Genomic DNA, 14,639 nt, shown 5'->3' on the forward strand with positions numbered 1-14,639 from the left:
GCAATCAGCCTAAATGAAATCAATCATTCATGTTCAGGAAATATAAAATTTATCATAAATAAATATTAAACTATGCTTCCCTTTCGAAGTGAAACAACAATTTATTACCTCTGCTCATTGCGAATTAATCTTGATAAAAATCTGTATTGTTATAGTGGCTGTTCAATAATGCCTTTAGTAAATAAAGATGATGCATTTTACAACATCAGATAATAAACTAAAGATTAGAATGAGATTAAGTCACTTAATTGTAGAAAAATATCAAAACAGATTTAAATGTGTGCACTTGGCAAAATGGGCATCCTTAAGATCAGCTTTTGGCAAATTCCGAGGAATATAATATGAACTTCATATGATTGCCGTGACAGGTTAGATTGACTGATAATGATTGGAATTAGGCTTATCATAGTCAATCACACATCTCATGGGATAATGGGATCATGAAGCTTTTATATCCTTAAATCCTCACCATATAAATTTCAAGAGAAAATCTTAGAAGGAAAACCTGAAATGAAGTTAAGTAGCTTTGAGGCAATCGATGCCAAGTGCAATTTTAATTGACTTTGATCAAGACATTATTCGAAATAGGCAGAGTAGAGAAATCGCTATAAGAAATTTCAAAAAGGAAAACAAGAATTAAAATTTTCTGATAAGGAAAAATGTTTCCACTGAACATGTATGAGAAGGCTGATTGCTTTGTTTTATTTTTTCATCTACAGAACTATTGCAAATAAATTAACTACATAAAACAAGCTAACTAAATTAATTCTACTTCTACTCTAACCATATACATGAAAATGACTAGGTATAGTCATATTTCCAATGTAACCATTCTCTCATTTTTATTTCTGCGTTTATGTGCAGTTCAAATGTTAGCAATAAGAATAAAAATCTAACTAAACTAAGGAAAATAAATCTGAAATAAGAATGTACAGTTATTGTTAGCAACTTAATTAAAATCTCTTTCTCATGAAATTTCCTTTCCAATTCGATACCAATTGGATCGCAAAAATCTGGATGGATTTCCATTAAGGATGGGGAAATGTTCAAGGAAAGAGATAACAGGCCGAATTGTGGATATGAGTTTTGAAATTCAAAGGCCTGGAAAGAATTGTTAGTATTATGTACAAATGTTAAATCATTGACAATTTTCCTTGAAGGAAAAACTTCCAAATAATCTTCAAATGAGTCAATGAAAAATGAATGGAAGTTTGTCAAATGACATGGAAAATTATTAATTAAATTGAATAGCTGGCCAGATTGCAAAAATATATTCTCTTGTTGATATTGCCTTTGAAAAAATAGAAGCTCTTGATGAAACATTAGCATTGATTGAAATTGAAATATTGATATCTTTTGATGCTCATGATTATAATATGAAACTTCAATTTCCCAATCGGGCAAGGCATCAATTGAGTGTTTGATAGTAAGGTGTTCAATATGCCAGCGAAAAGTGTGGAAATTTTGCAAAATAAAATCAGAAAATAAATCTAAGTTTAAACAAAATAGCTGTGAAAGAAAAACTAAAATGAAGTCACTATTTGTACAACTAATGTTACAGCACATTTGGGATCGTTTTGAAACGATTTCATTTTTACAAGGAATGGCCAGAATTATGGAATTTGAATAATTTTGAATTCCAACTTGTGAAATAGAAAACGAATTAGGATTATGAATAGGAATGGGAGTTTGATCCTCATATGAATCATAAATTGGAATGATTTCTTGAATGGTGAAATCATGAAGATAATTTGCTGCTCTAAAATGAGGATTAGTTGGGATAATTTCTAAATTGAAGCGTTCCTCATCCTCAGATGTTATTTGAATTTTATCATGAGGATTCTCTTGAGAAAAATTGAAATCAACATCCTCAATATCAGAGTAATCATCATAAATGACCTCACAAGACTCTCTAGAATTCCCTTCAATCTCATCCAATATACCCAAACAAGAAGGAATAAGAATTTCATGTTCATCAGTGGCAAAAGAATGATCAATTATTGTTTCTTTATCTTGATAAAAACTTAATGGTAATTCATTTAGATCAACCTCTTTAATTTGTGGAATATCATTAACATCAAGAGGAAAAATATTACCATTATTGAAAATATCAGGATAAAGGGAAAAGTGTGAACCTGAAACAATGCATTTAAAACTGTCTCTGTTTGAGAGCTCTTGTGCATTATGCTCATCATGGAGAAATTCAGAAATTTGTACAGCAGTTTGCATTTTGATTGCTGGTTGTACTTGTTGATTTGCGATTTGATTTTTCGAATTTACTTTAGAGTAGCTTTTAGATTTCAAGGCGGCTTTTTCTCCAAAATTGTTGTTGTTGTCTTCTTGCATTTGAATGGAAATATTTTCCAAGCTTTGTGAAACCGCTTCATCAGCATTTATTTGCACATCCGTGTTGGGATTTTCATTTATGTTGGAAGGGGATGGAACAAATCTTGAATCAATCTCATATGGATTGGGAATGGGTGGAAGAGAACAAATATATTCAAACCAATCTAATGATTCTTCTTCCGTAGGCTTATCTTCGTCTTTAAATTTTAAACAATTCAAATGAAATCGACTATTAAAATCATTAACAGACTCATTTTCAAACCTACGTAGATATTCAATTTCTTCACATACCTGTTCATAATCATAGCCATCGAATTTAGAAATGAAAATTGTAACAAATTGATCCCAGCTGTGAATTGAAGCAACTGGAAGAGTTCTACACCAGCTTCTGGCTTTTGCCGCAAATGTAAGAGTAAAAATTCTGCATAAGATGCCTTCATCAATTCCTTGAAAATCATAATTTGAAATGTTTTGAATAAATTGAAAGACATGGTTAAAAGCAGAAGAATTTCTCTTACCATTGAACTTTACCTGAGACAAGAGTCTTACCACTTCGGGTGGAGTATTGGAAGATGCACGTCCATGGATACAACTCCAAATTGGAAGTTTAAGAGGAGCCATAAACAAAATGTTAAAATTGAAAAGACTCCAATAGACAAATTTCTCAAGCCCTCCTTCTAGCGCCAAAAATGTTGATGCCTCGAAAATCGCTGCAACAACATTGGGGGATAACCACCCGGTCCGGACCTTAAAAGCAGCTCCTTTTCCGTTTGGTGTGGTGGCTCCGACTGTTCATCTAGGTCCAGTTACCTTCTCCCTATTGCTATTGGTTTATAATGTATCTTTAACTACCAATAGACATGGACATCAGATCACTTCTTCTTGCTGATCAGGCAAGAGAATGACCCTTAAGCTGATTTGGGCTCAGCCAAGCCACAACTAAAGTTTTGCCTCTTTGAGGAGAGGACTTAAAAGAATGTAGAATTTACTCTAAATGCACGATTATTCTATGATGCAAGCAAAAGAAACTAATCTAAATCCTATCTTAATTAGGCAGATATAGATCTAACCCAACTAAGAGCAAGATAATTAAAATATTGGGATTTAAATATGTCTTGTTTATAATGAATATCAAGTTAATGAAGTAGTTCAATTAACTGATATTATGGTTACCAAAACACATTCTATTGAGACCTTAAAACTGAAATAATAAATCAACAACATTCAGGAAGTAGTTCTCAAAATGATATTGATTATCAAATCAATAAATCCAATAATTGAATAATGATATGTAGAAATAGTTCACACACATTATTATTCAATAAATCAGTTTCATAAGATAGATATCAGAGTAAGTAGTTACTCCAAAATGAGCAATTAATCCATAAAAACAGAGGTACATAATAACAAGATTGAGACAAATTACCCATATTGACAATAGTGCACAAACATGAATAAAATGACACATTCATATCACCATAAAATTAAAACTGATATTTGAAACAGTAGTATTAGAAATACCAATTTATTGCATCCATTTCTCTGTTCTTGGTCTCCAACAGCCCTTTACATTGCTTGAACTTCTGCCTTCTAAACTAGAGCCACAATAGTGCAAGCTTTGTTCTTCATGCATAATTCAATATACAAAGGGAAAATCCTCAATGATCCCCGGATCTGAGATTTTTCACTCCTCCCTCCTACAACTCTAAATTCCAATTACAATAGTGCTTTTAGAAGCTCTAAAATTGCAGAGGAGAGCAGCCCTTTTTACATTCTGCAATCTGTTATTTATAATATTTGTGAAGGAATTTTTGGAGAGGAGAGTTTGTTGAAGAGAAATCTGCCAAATATCATTTTAATTGCTCCTAATTCTGGTCTTCAATCGCTGGAGCAATCTCATTGCTTGAAATCTTTTTCTCCATATCTTTTCCACTGTTTTCCTGCAAAAGAAATCAAAATAAATTAAAATGCAATCAAAATATCCTTTCTGGCAATTAAATCCAACCCAATCAAATTCTATTTAAATAAATAATTAAAAACAAAATATAAGCTCTGTATTGATGCTTGGAATGATTTGATTGGCAAATGATATCATTGACCAATGGATCTGCAATTAGAAGAGGCTTTCGACAAATGAAATTGAAAACAATAACTCAGAAAATTGATTTTGTTTTCAAAATTCGGAGCCTGATCTTCTGCCTTATTTTTGGCCCAATAAATGATCAAATCTGTTGGTGAAACCTCCTTCAAAATGTTCTCCTTGATTTTCTCTTTCCAATGAGCCATCCTGGGCCTCATTTGGCCAAGTATAACTCAATCTATGAGCTTCCAAAGTTGAGGAGTCAAATCTGGCATGAATCTGGAAATTCTGTTGCTGGGCTAAAAAAATCAAAATTCTCATTAAAAATTAAATCCTAAATTAGAATTTTAATTAATTCTAAATTAATTGTTAATTATAAACTAAACTAATTATTTAACAAACTATTATTAATTAAAATTAATCTAACTAATTAATATAATCTATTTACAAATTAATTAATCTAATTAATAATTAAATTTTAATTTAATTTAATTAATTAAATTTTATATATTAATTAATTAAATTAATTTAAAATTTATTATTAAATATATAAACTATTTTAATTTTAACATTAACTAACCAATCCCTTTTCACTCATACGTATGAGTGTTAAAACTTTTAAAACAAAGCTTTAAAAAAACTAAACTAAGGTAATGACCCCCATGCGTTTTGACTTTTGCAATTGGCATATCGGATCGGGGCAACGAGGGATATCGGGCTTTTTACACTTTGGCATTGAAAAGTTCCGATGCGATATCGGCATCGGGTATGGCTTTCGGGCTTTTAAACTTTAGCACATGAACACTCCCGATGCGATACATTGAATACTTATGTTTATCGGCGATCGGGGGTATGGTGTGTATCGGGATTTTTTAACATATGTTCACTCAAACTTCCAACCCGATCCCCCAATGCGATGAACATTATTTTATTTTTATTATATTTTATATATTATTTTTTTATATATTAAATTTTAATTAAATTAAATTAATTATATATTAATTTAATTTAATTTAATTAATATTTAATATTATTTTTCATATTTTGGTTTTATTCTAATGAAATTTAATTAAGTTGTGAAATCATTGAAACTACAGCCACTTGAATGTTATGGGTTTTCGAGATTAATAATTGATTTGGAAATTGGAGTAAATTTCTTAAATCCCGATAATTAATGATTTGGCCGCATAATGAAAAATGTTAGTAAAACCCTCTACGAGTTAATATTTAAACTGAATGCATTATTGGACAAATTTATTTACAAAATGCGATATTGTACATTTTATGCATTTTTAACCCAGGCTAGATAAATGATGAGATTTCAAAGGAGTGCCATTTTCAAACCAGTTGACCAAATGAGGCGAAACAAGCGTCGATGGGAAGCTTATAAAAATTCGATTCTAACAAAGCAATCAAAACAAGAATCCAACGAAAACTAAAAATTAACGAAAGCGTAGGGCAATCAATTAAAATAAAAATCAAAAAGGTGCTTAGCCAAAAATTTTATAGAAAGGGTCCCCATTATTCGAAGTGGACGCATCAATAATGGGGGGTGTTGTGTCTTTACCTCAACAGGTTGCAAATCAAACTAGTGTCGTTAAAGAGTGAAAAATCCTTCTGCACTCATATTACCAAGACCACTCCACTCACAACAGAGCGAAATACGAGACAACATTGGATTGTAATCGAAGGTAGCCCGCCTTATTTTACAACTCCTTTGGGCATTTTGTGTAATGGGGGTCCCTTCGAGGATTTTGGAACTGAGTCGGGGACTCAGGTATCCTGCCCACACAATGTGATGTCTACGACTATGTCCCCCTTGGTAATGTCTGTGATTTGAGGTATCTCTAATGGCCAATACTTCTAGGTACTTACCTAAGGTGACTGGGACGGGCTGTACTGGTACCTCAAACAGATGGACCTACTTTGTCTTCATTTTTTGGGAGGGTGCTCATCTTCACGAGAGTACTTGGCCCCTCAATCTGAGGTTCGGGCAAAGCTCAAAAGTAACCGTAACCATACATTTGGCCATCCTTGTTTGTTACTCATTGAGAGACTGGGTTTCATCTCCAGTAATTGGTGTTTATCAGACAAGGTAATTTCACTTTGTTTGCTGATTGTCATTCTTAGTGTATTTTTCATTTTAAGTACCTGAGTGCTATCATTTTTTAGACTTAAAGAATATCACCTTAAAATTTATCTGATAAAATATACCAGTCATTGTGACTACATCCGGTCCTCCCCATCAATCCAGATGGTTGTTAGGACTTCCTCCACTCGTTGTGGAGAATCTGCCAAGATCCACTGACTCAGATTCTTCATCTTCAAGGAATCAGTCTCCTAAATTGTACACGGGGTCTATGTGGACAACCGACAATTTATTTATTTTATTCAGCAATGACTAATATGAAATCCCCTGTTCTTCCTGCAGAAGAATTCCATTCCTAATTTCACTTGCAAGGCTGTAAGAGATTTCTGTTTGAAATCTTCTCAGAATTGGTGGAAGCAATAGATGTTACTATTGAAAAAACATATGAGTCCAAATTAATATCACATGGATCTTTTGATGCGCTAGTACTTCTACCTAAGCTAACCTTAATTGACAACACCTACAAGGTCATCTCATCTTTAATAGTGTTGTGAATGACAATTTACTCTCAAACCTTCTGCTCTTATTATTGTTTCACCATCGAAAGTTAGCCTTGCTAGATTAGTTCCCTCATTCACATCACATTATTGTTTACATGACTTTTTTGTTGTGCTGATTTGATGAATTACAGGTACTACTATCACAAAAATATAATCCCTCTATTAATATTATGGAGCCATCATTGACTACAAATGCCATTCCTCTGCTGCTGAATGGTTCCACTGATATTCAACCACTGCTCCAAATAATCGATATTGGTTTTGTTACATCATTAAAAACAACATCCTCACACTTTTGCATTACTCTATCTGATGGAACACATCAACACAAGACTTTGCTACCATCAACATATAGCCAACAAGTTGCATCTGAAGACATTCAAATTGGCTCAATAATTCTGCTTAAAAAAGTAGCTTGCACGGTGCTTCAAAACTCCTCGTAAGGCCCAACATTTGAATTTACCCTCTTATATTTTTTTTCTTCTATATGCTTCCTCAATTACACAAAAAAAAACTTCATTAATTCATTTCTCATTTGTTTACATAAGGTCCATCCGAGTCGTTGAGCTTGAAGTTGTGATGCGCTCAACAACATTGACGAAGGACTCATCAACACTGCTACATGCAAAGGCGGGTACATCCGAAGTTAGCTCTTCATCAACAGAAGATACTTGCCCTCTGAAGTTACTCCACCAATTACGACAACAACTACAACAATTCCATTCACGGCACTCAATCCTGCTCAAAAATATTGTTCAATCCAAGGTAGAGCATCTACAAAAACATCATTGAAGACTTACAACAATGTGCGAGGGTCAGGAAAGGTTTTTGGGTTTGACCTTATCAATCGTGATAAGGAAGAGATCCACCTTTCTGCATTTGCTGAATTGGCTGAATCTCTTTACAGTCTAATTCAAGTTGGGCAGCTATACATTGTTTCAAATGGCACAATTAAAGAAGCAAATCCAAATTACAACCACCTCAAGAACAAATGGGAGATTTACTTGTTTGCTGCTTCCACTATCAATCCATGTCCCATAGATGATCCAACGTTTCCTTACCAGAGATTTCACTTCAAGACTATTGCTGAAATAAAAAGTGCAAGTCCAAATACGAATGTGGATGTCATTGGTGTTGTTACTTCCACCTCACCTGCATCAACAATTCGACGAAAAGACTGAAGTGAAACATTAAGGAGAACACTCATATTAAAAGATAAGTCGGGTTTTAGCATTGATGTAACATTATGGGGAGACCATTGTGACTCTATAGGACAAAACCTTGCTGAATTCTACTCTTTCGACAACCCACCAATCCTTGCAATCACAGGAGGTCGTGTATCTAAATTTAATGGCACCACAATAGGGACGATATCAACAAGAACTCTCATCATAAATCCACAAGTTGAAGAAACTCATCAACTACATGCATGGTTCCGTGAAACAGGTTATAAATGTTCTTCTCCATCTTTGAGTAGAAACTATGGTGTTGCTTCGAAACGTGCCCTACCACGAAAGACGTTTCATGAAATTGTTGGCATGCAAACCTCCGATAAAGCAATATGGGTTTCAGTTCGTGCAACAATAACTGCTCTTCACATGGATGACTTCTACTCTCTAGCATGTCCATTATATTTCAATGGAAAACAATGCATGAAGAAGGTTGTGGAGAATTCTAACAATCTTTGGCATTGTACAAAATGTAACGGCGACTTCCCAGAATGTGACTATCGTTACAAACTTAAAATTGAGCTACATGACCACACCGGGCACCTGCAGAATGTCACAGCTTTCAATGATGCAGGAAACGAGCTCATGGGCATCACGGCAAAATACTTGTTCCTTCTTTCTATCGAACCAACGGATCTGCAGGAAATTTGTGGCCGAATTTCAGGATGCCGCTTCCTGCTAACACTTTCCATTAAAGCAGATTACTTCAATGGTGTTCAACGATTGCAACCAATACTGATAAATTCAGAAGAAATTCAATATGCCTCTGCATGCAAAGAAGCCCTCAATGACATTCAAGCAATGTCCACTTCAAAACGACCTGTTGTTCACCGCCTTTGAAAAGTTTTTTAGGGTCTCTTCAAACACTACTGCTTTTACATAAACAAACATTTTTGCACAACTCATTGTTTCATATTGTTGTAAATTAAACCCATGTTATTGTGATGCACATTGTTGCTGCAAATACTCTCTTCCAGTTATTCCAAAATATGTATGTTTACCACTTTTCATTTTACATAATATAGATATCAACATTGGTAAAGACTTACTACATAATTTTCCCGTTCGTTGTTTACATGTCTATACATTGATCTCTTGCTTGCTAATCTATTCATGCTGTCGTTCAAACTTGTAAAAAAAAAAGAAGAAGAAGGAAGCAAAATCTTGGTTATCTTGCTCCTCTCCTCTCAATAATAGATGCCAGAATAACATATGATTTTATAGTACTCCTAATTGCATATTTTTCATTCTACCTAATCTACCTACATTCATTGATGATCAAATATTTTTTTTTTTTTCTAAAACTTGTAATACATTCTCCAAACATGCAATACTTGTTTATGAAAACTAACACTAATTGTTTGTACTTGTTTAGATATTCCAAAAAACAATCAAAATGCGGACAAACACGAGCGGCGGCATCTTCTTTATGCACAGCAAAAGGATACAATAAATGCATGGCGACGACTACTTTATAAAAACCGCAACAACCCTACTACTTCCTCTACATCCCTTCCCACCTCAAATGCTCTCCCAACTATACAAACCAACCCATCTCACCTTCATCAAATCCAATATAACCCTCCCCTTAATGAAGAACACCGTCACTTTCGAGAAAGGATTGATGAACTTTCTAGCATGCATGTCTGCACAATATGCAAATAAGCATACCCAAGAATGAAAACAAAGCTTTTACATGGTAGGATTTCTTGTTTTCGTTGTGCATCATCTAAATCCACCAATCGTTTTTCTGAACTAAACAACATGAACCCTGGTGAACAACCCTATGTCCTTCAACAGTTAACACAAGTTGAAGAAATGCTCATTGCACTTGTAAAACCCCATTCTACAAGTCACTCATGCTCGTGGTGGTCAATAGAAATATAGTGGCCATACAATTCGCTTCCCTCAAGACATCACCACTATTGCCAAATACTTACCCTGAATGATTTCTGACTTAGACATCCTCATTGTGAAAAGGCAAAATCCATCTGAAAATGCTTATGAATTCTTCGTTTGCAAATCACGTGCCCTTGCAGCCCTTGAATACAAAACAAAAAATGACCCTTACTACTGTGATGTTCAATTCAATTCATCTGCTATTTCTGCACTACCAGATCACCCTACTGATATTTCTTCTCTTCTCCATAATGTAACCACCTCCTCTTTTGAACCCCATCAAACCAATATTGATTCTACTTATGATACTGATGTCATGCTACCTCCATTAGAAATCCAACCCTCTTCTTTCGTTCCAATACTCCCAAATTCAAGTACTGAGCTTGAGCACATTTGTGATTATTTGCACTTGACCCATTCAAATTCAACAAGCTCTATCGATTGGCCTCCAATATCTTTACCGGCTATGAATGAATACAACACCATAGGCCTCTTTGCCATGGCATTCCCCACACTCTTCCCTACAGGCATTGCCATGATCATGCAACCAAGACTTACAAAAGTTGAGATGCATGAATATGCTTTACACTTGATGCAGTACCATGATAACGGATTTGGCCAACACCAAAGATTCTGCTACTATCTTTATAACATTCTAATGCACCATCGTAGCCAAACTACTACTAGTGTTTTTGTGAAAAAGTACATCGAGAACAACTTGCCAACAACGGTTTCAGACCTATGACAGTGTCTTCGTGACTCTCGAGATTCAAGATTGCCAGAGACAATAATGCGGTTCGGTTCACGCCTACGGGGAACACAGTCTTTCTGGAACAGACGACGATCTGAGCTGACTGACATGATCACGCAAATAGGAAGTCCGACATTCTTTTTCACTCTCAGTGCAGCTGATACTAAATGGCATGACTTGCACATGATCATGCCTACCAGTGTTCCTTCCAATTCAGTCAACCACTTCCAATGGAAAATCCAAAACATAATTAAGAACCCACATCTAACAGCCCAATATATGCATTGCATATTTACAGTTTTTCTCGAAGAAATCCTGCAAAAAGGCCTCCATGCAGTAGACTATTGGTGCAGGTATTTTTTAATATCCATTTCCTTCTACATTAATTTTCTACATTGCATATATATGTTTTAACGAGATTTTACCTTCATATTATATTCAGATACGAATGGCAACATAGACGATCCGCACACATTCATGGCTTCCTCTGGCTGTAAAATGCACCAAACATGGACACAATTGACTGGAACAATGCATTAGAAATTGCTAATGCACAGAAATATTTCGACCACTACGTAACTACTTGGAATCCACGTCAATGAGAACACCGAAATATTCCGCTTCACCAATCAAAAATTCATAACCCATGTCTTCTTGACACAGCATCAATATTCACATCCAATCAATTTGAAGACTATATAGAGCTTGTCAACTCCATGCAACGTCATACAAAGTGTCATGAGTCTTCCTATCTTCGCAAGAAAGACAATGTACTTAGCTGCCGGTATGGAGTACCGTGGGAGTTGAAGTCCACATCTTCACTTTTCATTGATGATAAAGGTCATAAAACCTATGTCCCTGCACGCAATGATGAAAGATTGAATATTCACAATGCCAATCTACTCTCTATTTGGAGAGCAAATGTTGATTGCCAACCGGTCCTTTCTCGCCATGCTGTGTTAAAATATATTACAAAATATGCAGCAAAATCAGAAACAAGATCTGAGAGCTACTGTCAAATGCTATCATGGCTATCACAAAGTGCCATTCTAGAAGCACCTACTACTGTTGTTATCAGAAAACTCCTTACGGAAACCATTGCAGATAGAAACATTGGAGCACAAGAAATATGCCATATGTTACAAAAGCTACCTCTTTCTCTCAGCAGCCGTACATTTCGGTCTTTGAATGTCAACAAGACTGTTTTTAAACGCGTTTCACAAGATAATGAGAACCCTGGTTTGACACCAAACTTTATCCTTGCATACATGAACAGGCCTGTCTCATTGGAATCACTGCCCCTCCTTGAAGCTTCACGCTCATGGTCATATTCTTCCCAGCGAAAAAAAACCAATGGAAACACATATTCCCACCAATGATTGTACATGTATTGCCCCGTTACAATGTCATTCCTTCCTCTGATGATCCTTCTTATGCCACTTTTTGTTGGAGTGAATTACTATTGTATTTCCCCTTCTGAACACTCCCAATGATATTGGTTCAACTGATGTAGAAATTATTGCACACTGGGAACAAAAAAATGGTACATATACACCATTGAATGTCCATCGAGAAATTGAAAACCCACAAACCCCACATACTGAAGATCAAACTACCCCCGACATCCCTCCTGATTCCATGCAGATCAATGAATGGAAAATCCTCTCTCAGCTGCACCCAGGTTACAATATTGCAATTGATGACCTTCACATGATTGGCTACCGCGACTTTGATGCCAACCACAATTGGTCACATAATACTATCCCTCCCCACTTGTAAGAAACTAACATAAATTTCATTGAATTCAACCGCTCAACGATTCAAAACCAACATCATTCTTTTTCCAACCTCCGCCAAGATCACACATTATCTCCTACCCAAAACATAGCCTTCACCACTATTTTTTCACACTTTAAAACCCCTTTGCCAAAACCCCCACGCAAAATCATCATACAAGGAATAGGTGGGACAGGAAAATCCCATTTGATTAAATGTCTGCACCATGCATTTGTGGAAAACTCACCAGCAAACACAAACCCTTTGTTGTTACTTGCACCAATAGGCGTTGCAACTTTCAACATAAATGCCCTCACAATTCATTCGGCCCTTCGTATCCCTATCCAAACAATGCATCCTCTTGAAGGCCAACCACTCCTACAACTGCAAGAGAAACTCCGTCATGTACAGTACATTCTCATTGATGAAATGAGCTTCATTGGTCCAAGAATGCTTACTCGCATTGACAATCTTCTAAGAGAGGCATTCCCTCTTCACCGAAATGCACAATTTGGTAATCGCTCAATTATCCTTGTCGGAGATTTAGGCCAACTACCACCTGTAAAAGACATTCCTTTATACGTTGGGACATCGCGTGGCACTGCACTTTGGCGCAGCTTCGACATATTCATAACACTTTCAACCTTTTTTCGTCAACAAGGAGCTAGCCCGTCCCAGGTTGCTTTCTCGCAAATACTCACAAATCTCATAAATGGAATATCTACACTCAAGAACAAGTTCATCTCTTACACATGAAGAGCAACGCACATTTGAAGAATCCATGCACCTATATGCAATAAACAACTCAGTTGTTTTGCATAATAGGAAAATGCTTAAAAAATTGAACATCCCAGTAGCGCTTTGCTCTGCAGAACAACAAAGGCAGAAAACTCGTACTACAACAGAAGATGAGCATTTTCTTGCAAAAGTGCTCTTATGCAATGAACAAAAATTTATGCTCACCAGCAACTTATGGGTACATGCAGGCCTCGTCAATGGCGCACTTGGGAAGGTCATCTCAATATTTTATTCTATTGGTTCAAAGCCCCCAGAATTACCATCCTTCGTGGTTGTCGACTTTATACAATACAAAGGAACACCATGGGACATTTCACACCAAACATATGTACCCATTTCTCCCATCACAAGGGGTTCACGCCGTCAGATACCACTTCAAATGGCATGGGTTTTAAAGATACACAAGTCACAAGGAATCACATTAGACAAAGCAACAGTAGACATCGGCACCAAAGAACGACAAGGGCTAACGTTCACTGCAATTTCAAGAGTGCGGTCATTGGAAGACATTCAAATCAATCCAGCATTCCCATTCTCACGCATTGCACAAATGCACGAGAATCCATATCTTAAGCGTTGACAACAAGAGGAATCATCGCTTGCATCAAAATCTATGTAGGAGAATACACTCTAGCCAATCATACAACCTGTTTTCCAGAATTACCCACATGGTAAACACCACTTGCTGCAATAACCAAATTTCACATACATTTGCTTTCTATTAAATTTAACCTCATGATTTTATATTAGTTTGAAATCATTTATTTTATTTCAAATATTCAAACAAGATATTTCCCGCCAAGAACAACAAGGTCTAGCATTCACTGCAATTTAGAAATTTCTTTAAAAGTTTATTTATTTTACTTCAGCGCTTTAAAAAACATGCTTTCATCAAACACATCCATTGTCACTTACAATGTTTTCTTTTTGGATGGAAACAGGTATGAATAGAGGCTATTTATGATTGTTGTATGAGTATTGCCAAGAAATTCAACATCCTGCCCCAACAAACATTGCCTCTTTACCGTTTGCGTCCAACCATTGAATTGTTAAAGAAGGTAAAACAAATACTCAAGATAATAATTCACATCAATGAAAGTGACACACACAG

This window comes from Pinus tabuliformis, chromosome 3_2 (genome assembly GCF_031772625.1).
Source record: "Pinus tabuliformis cultivar Carrire ecotype Pingquan chromosome 3_2, CPIR1, whole genome shotgun sequence".
Classification (NCBI taxonomy): domain Eukaryota; kingdom Viridiplantae; phylum Streptophyta; class Pinopsida; order Pinales; family Pinaceae; genus Pinus; species Pinus tabuliformis.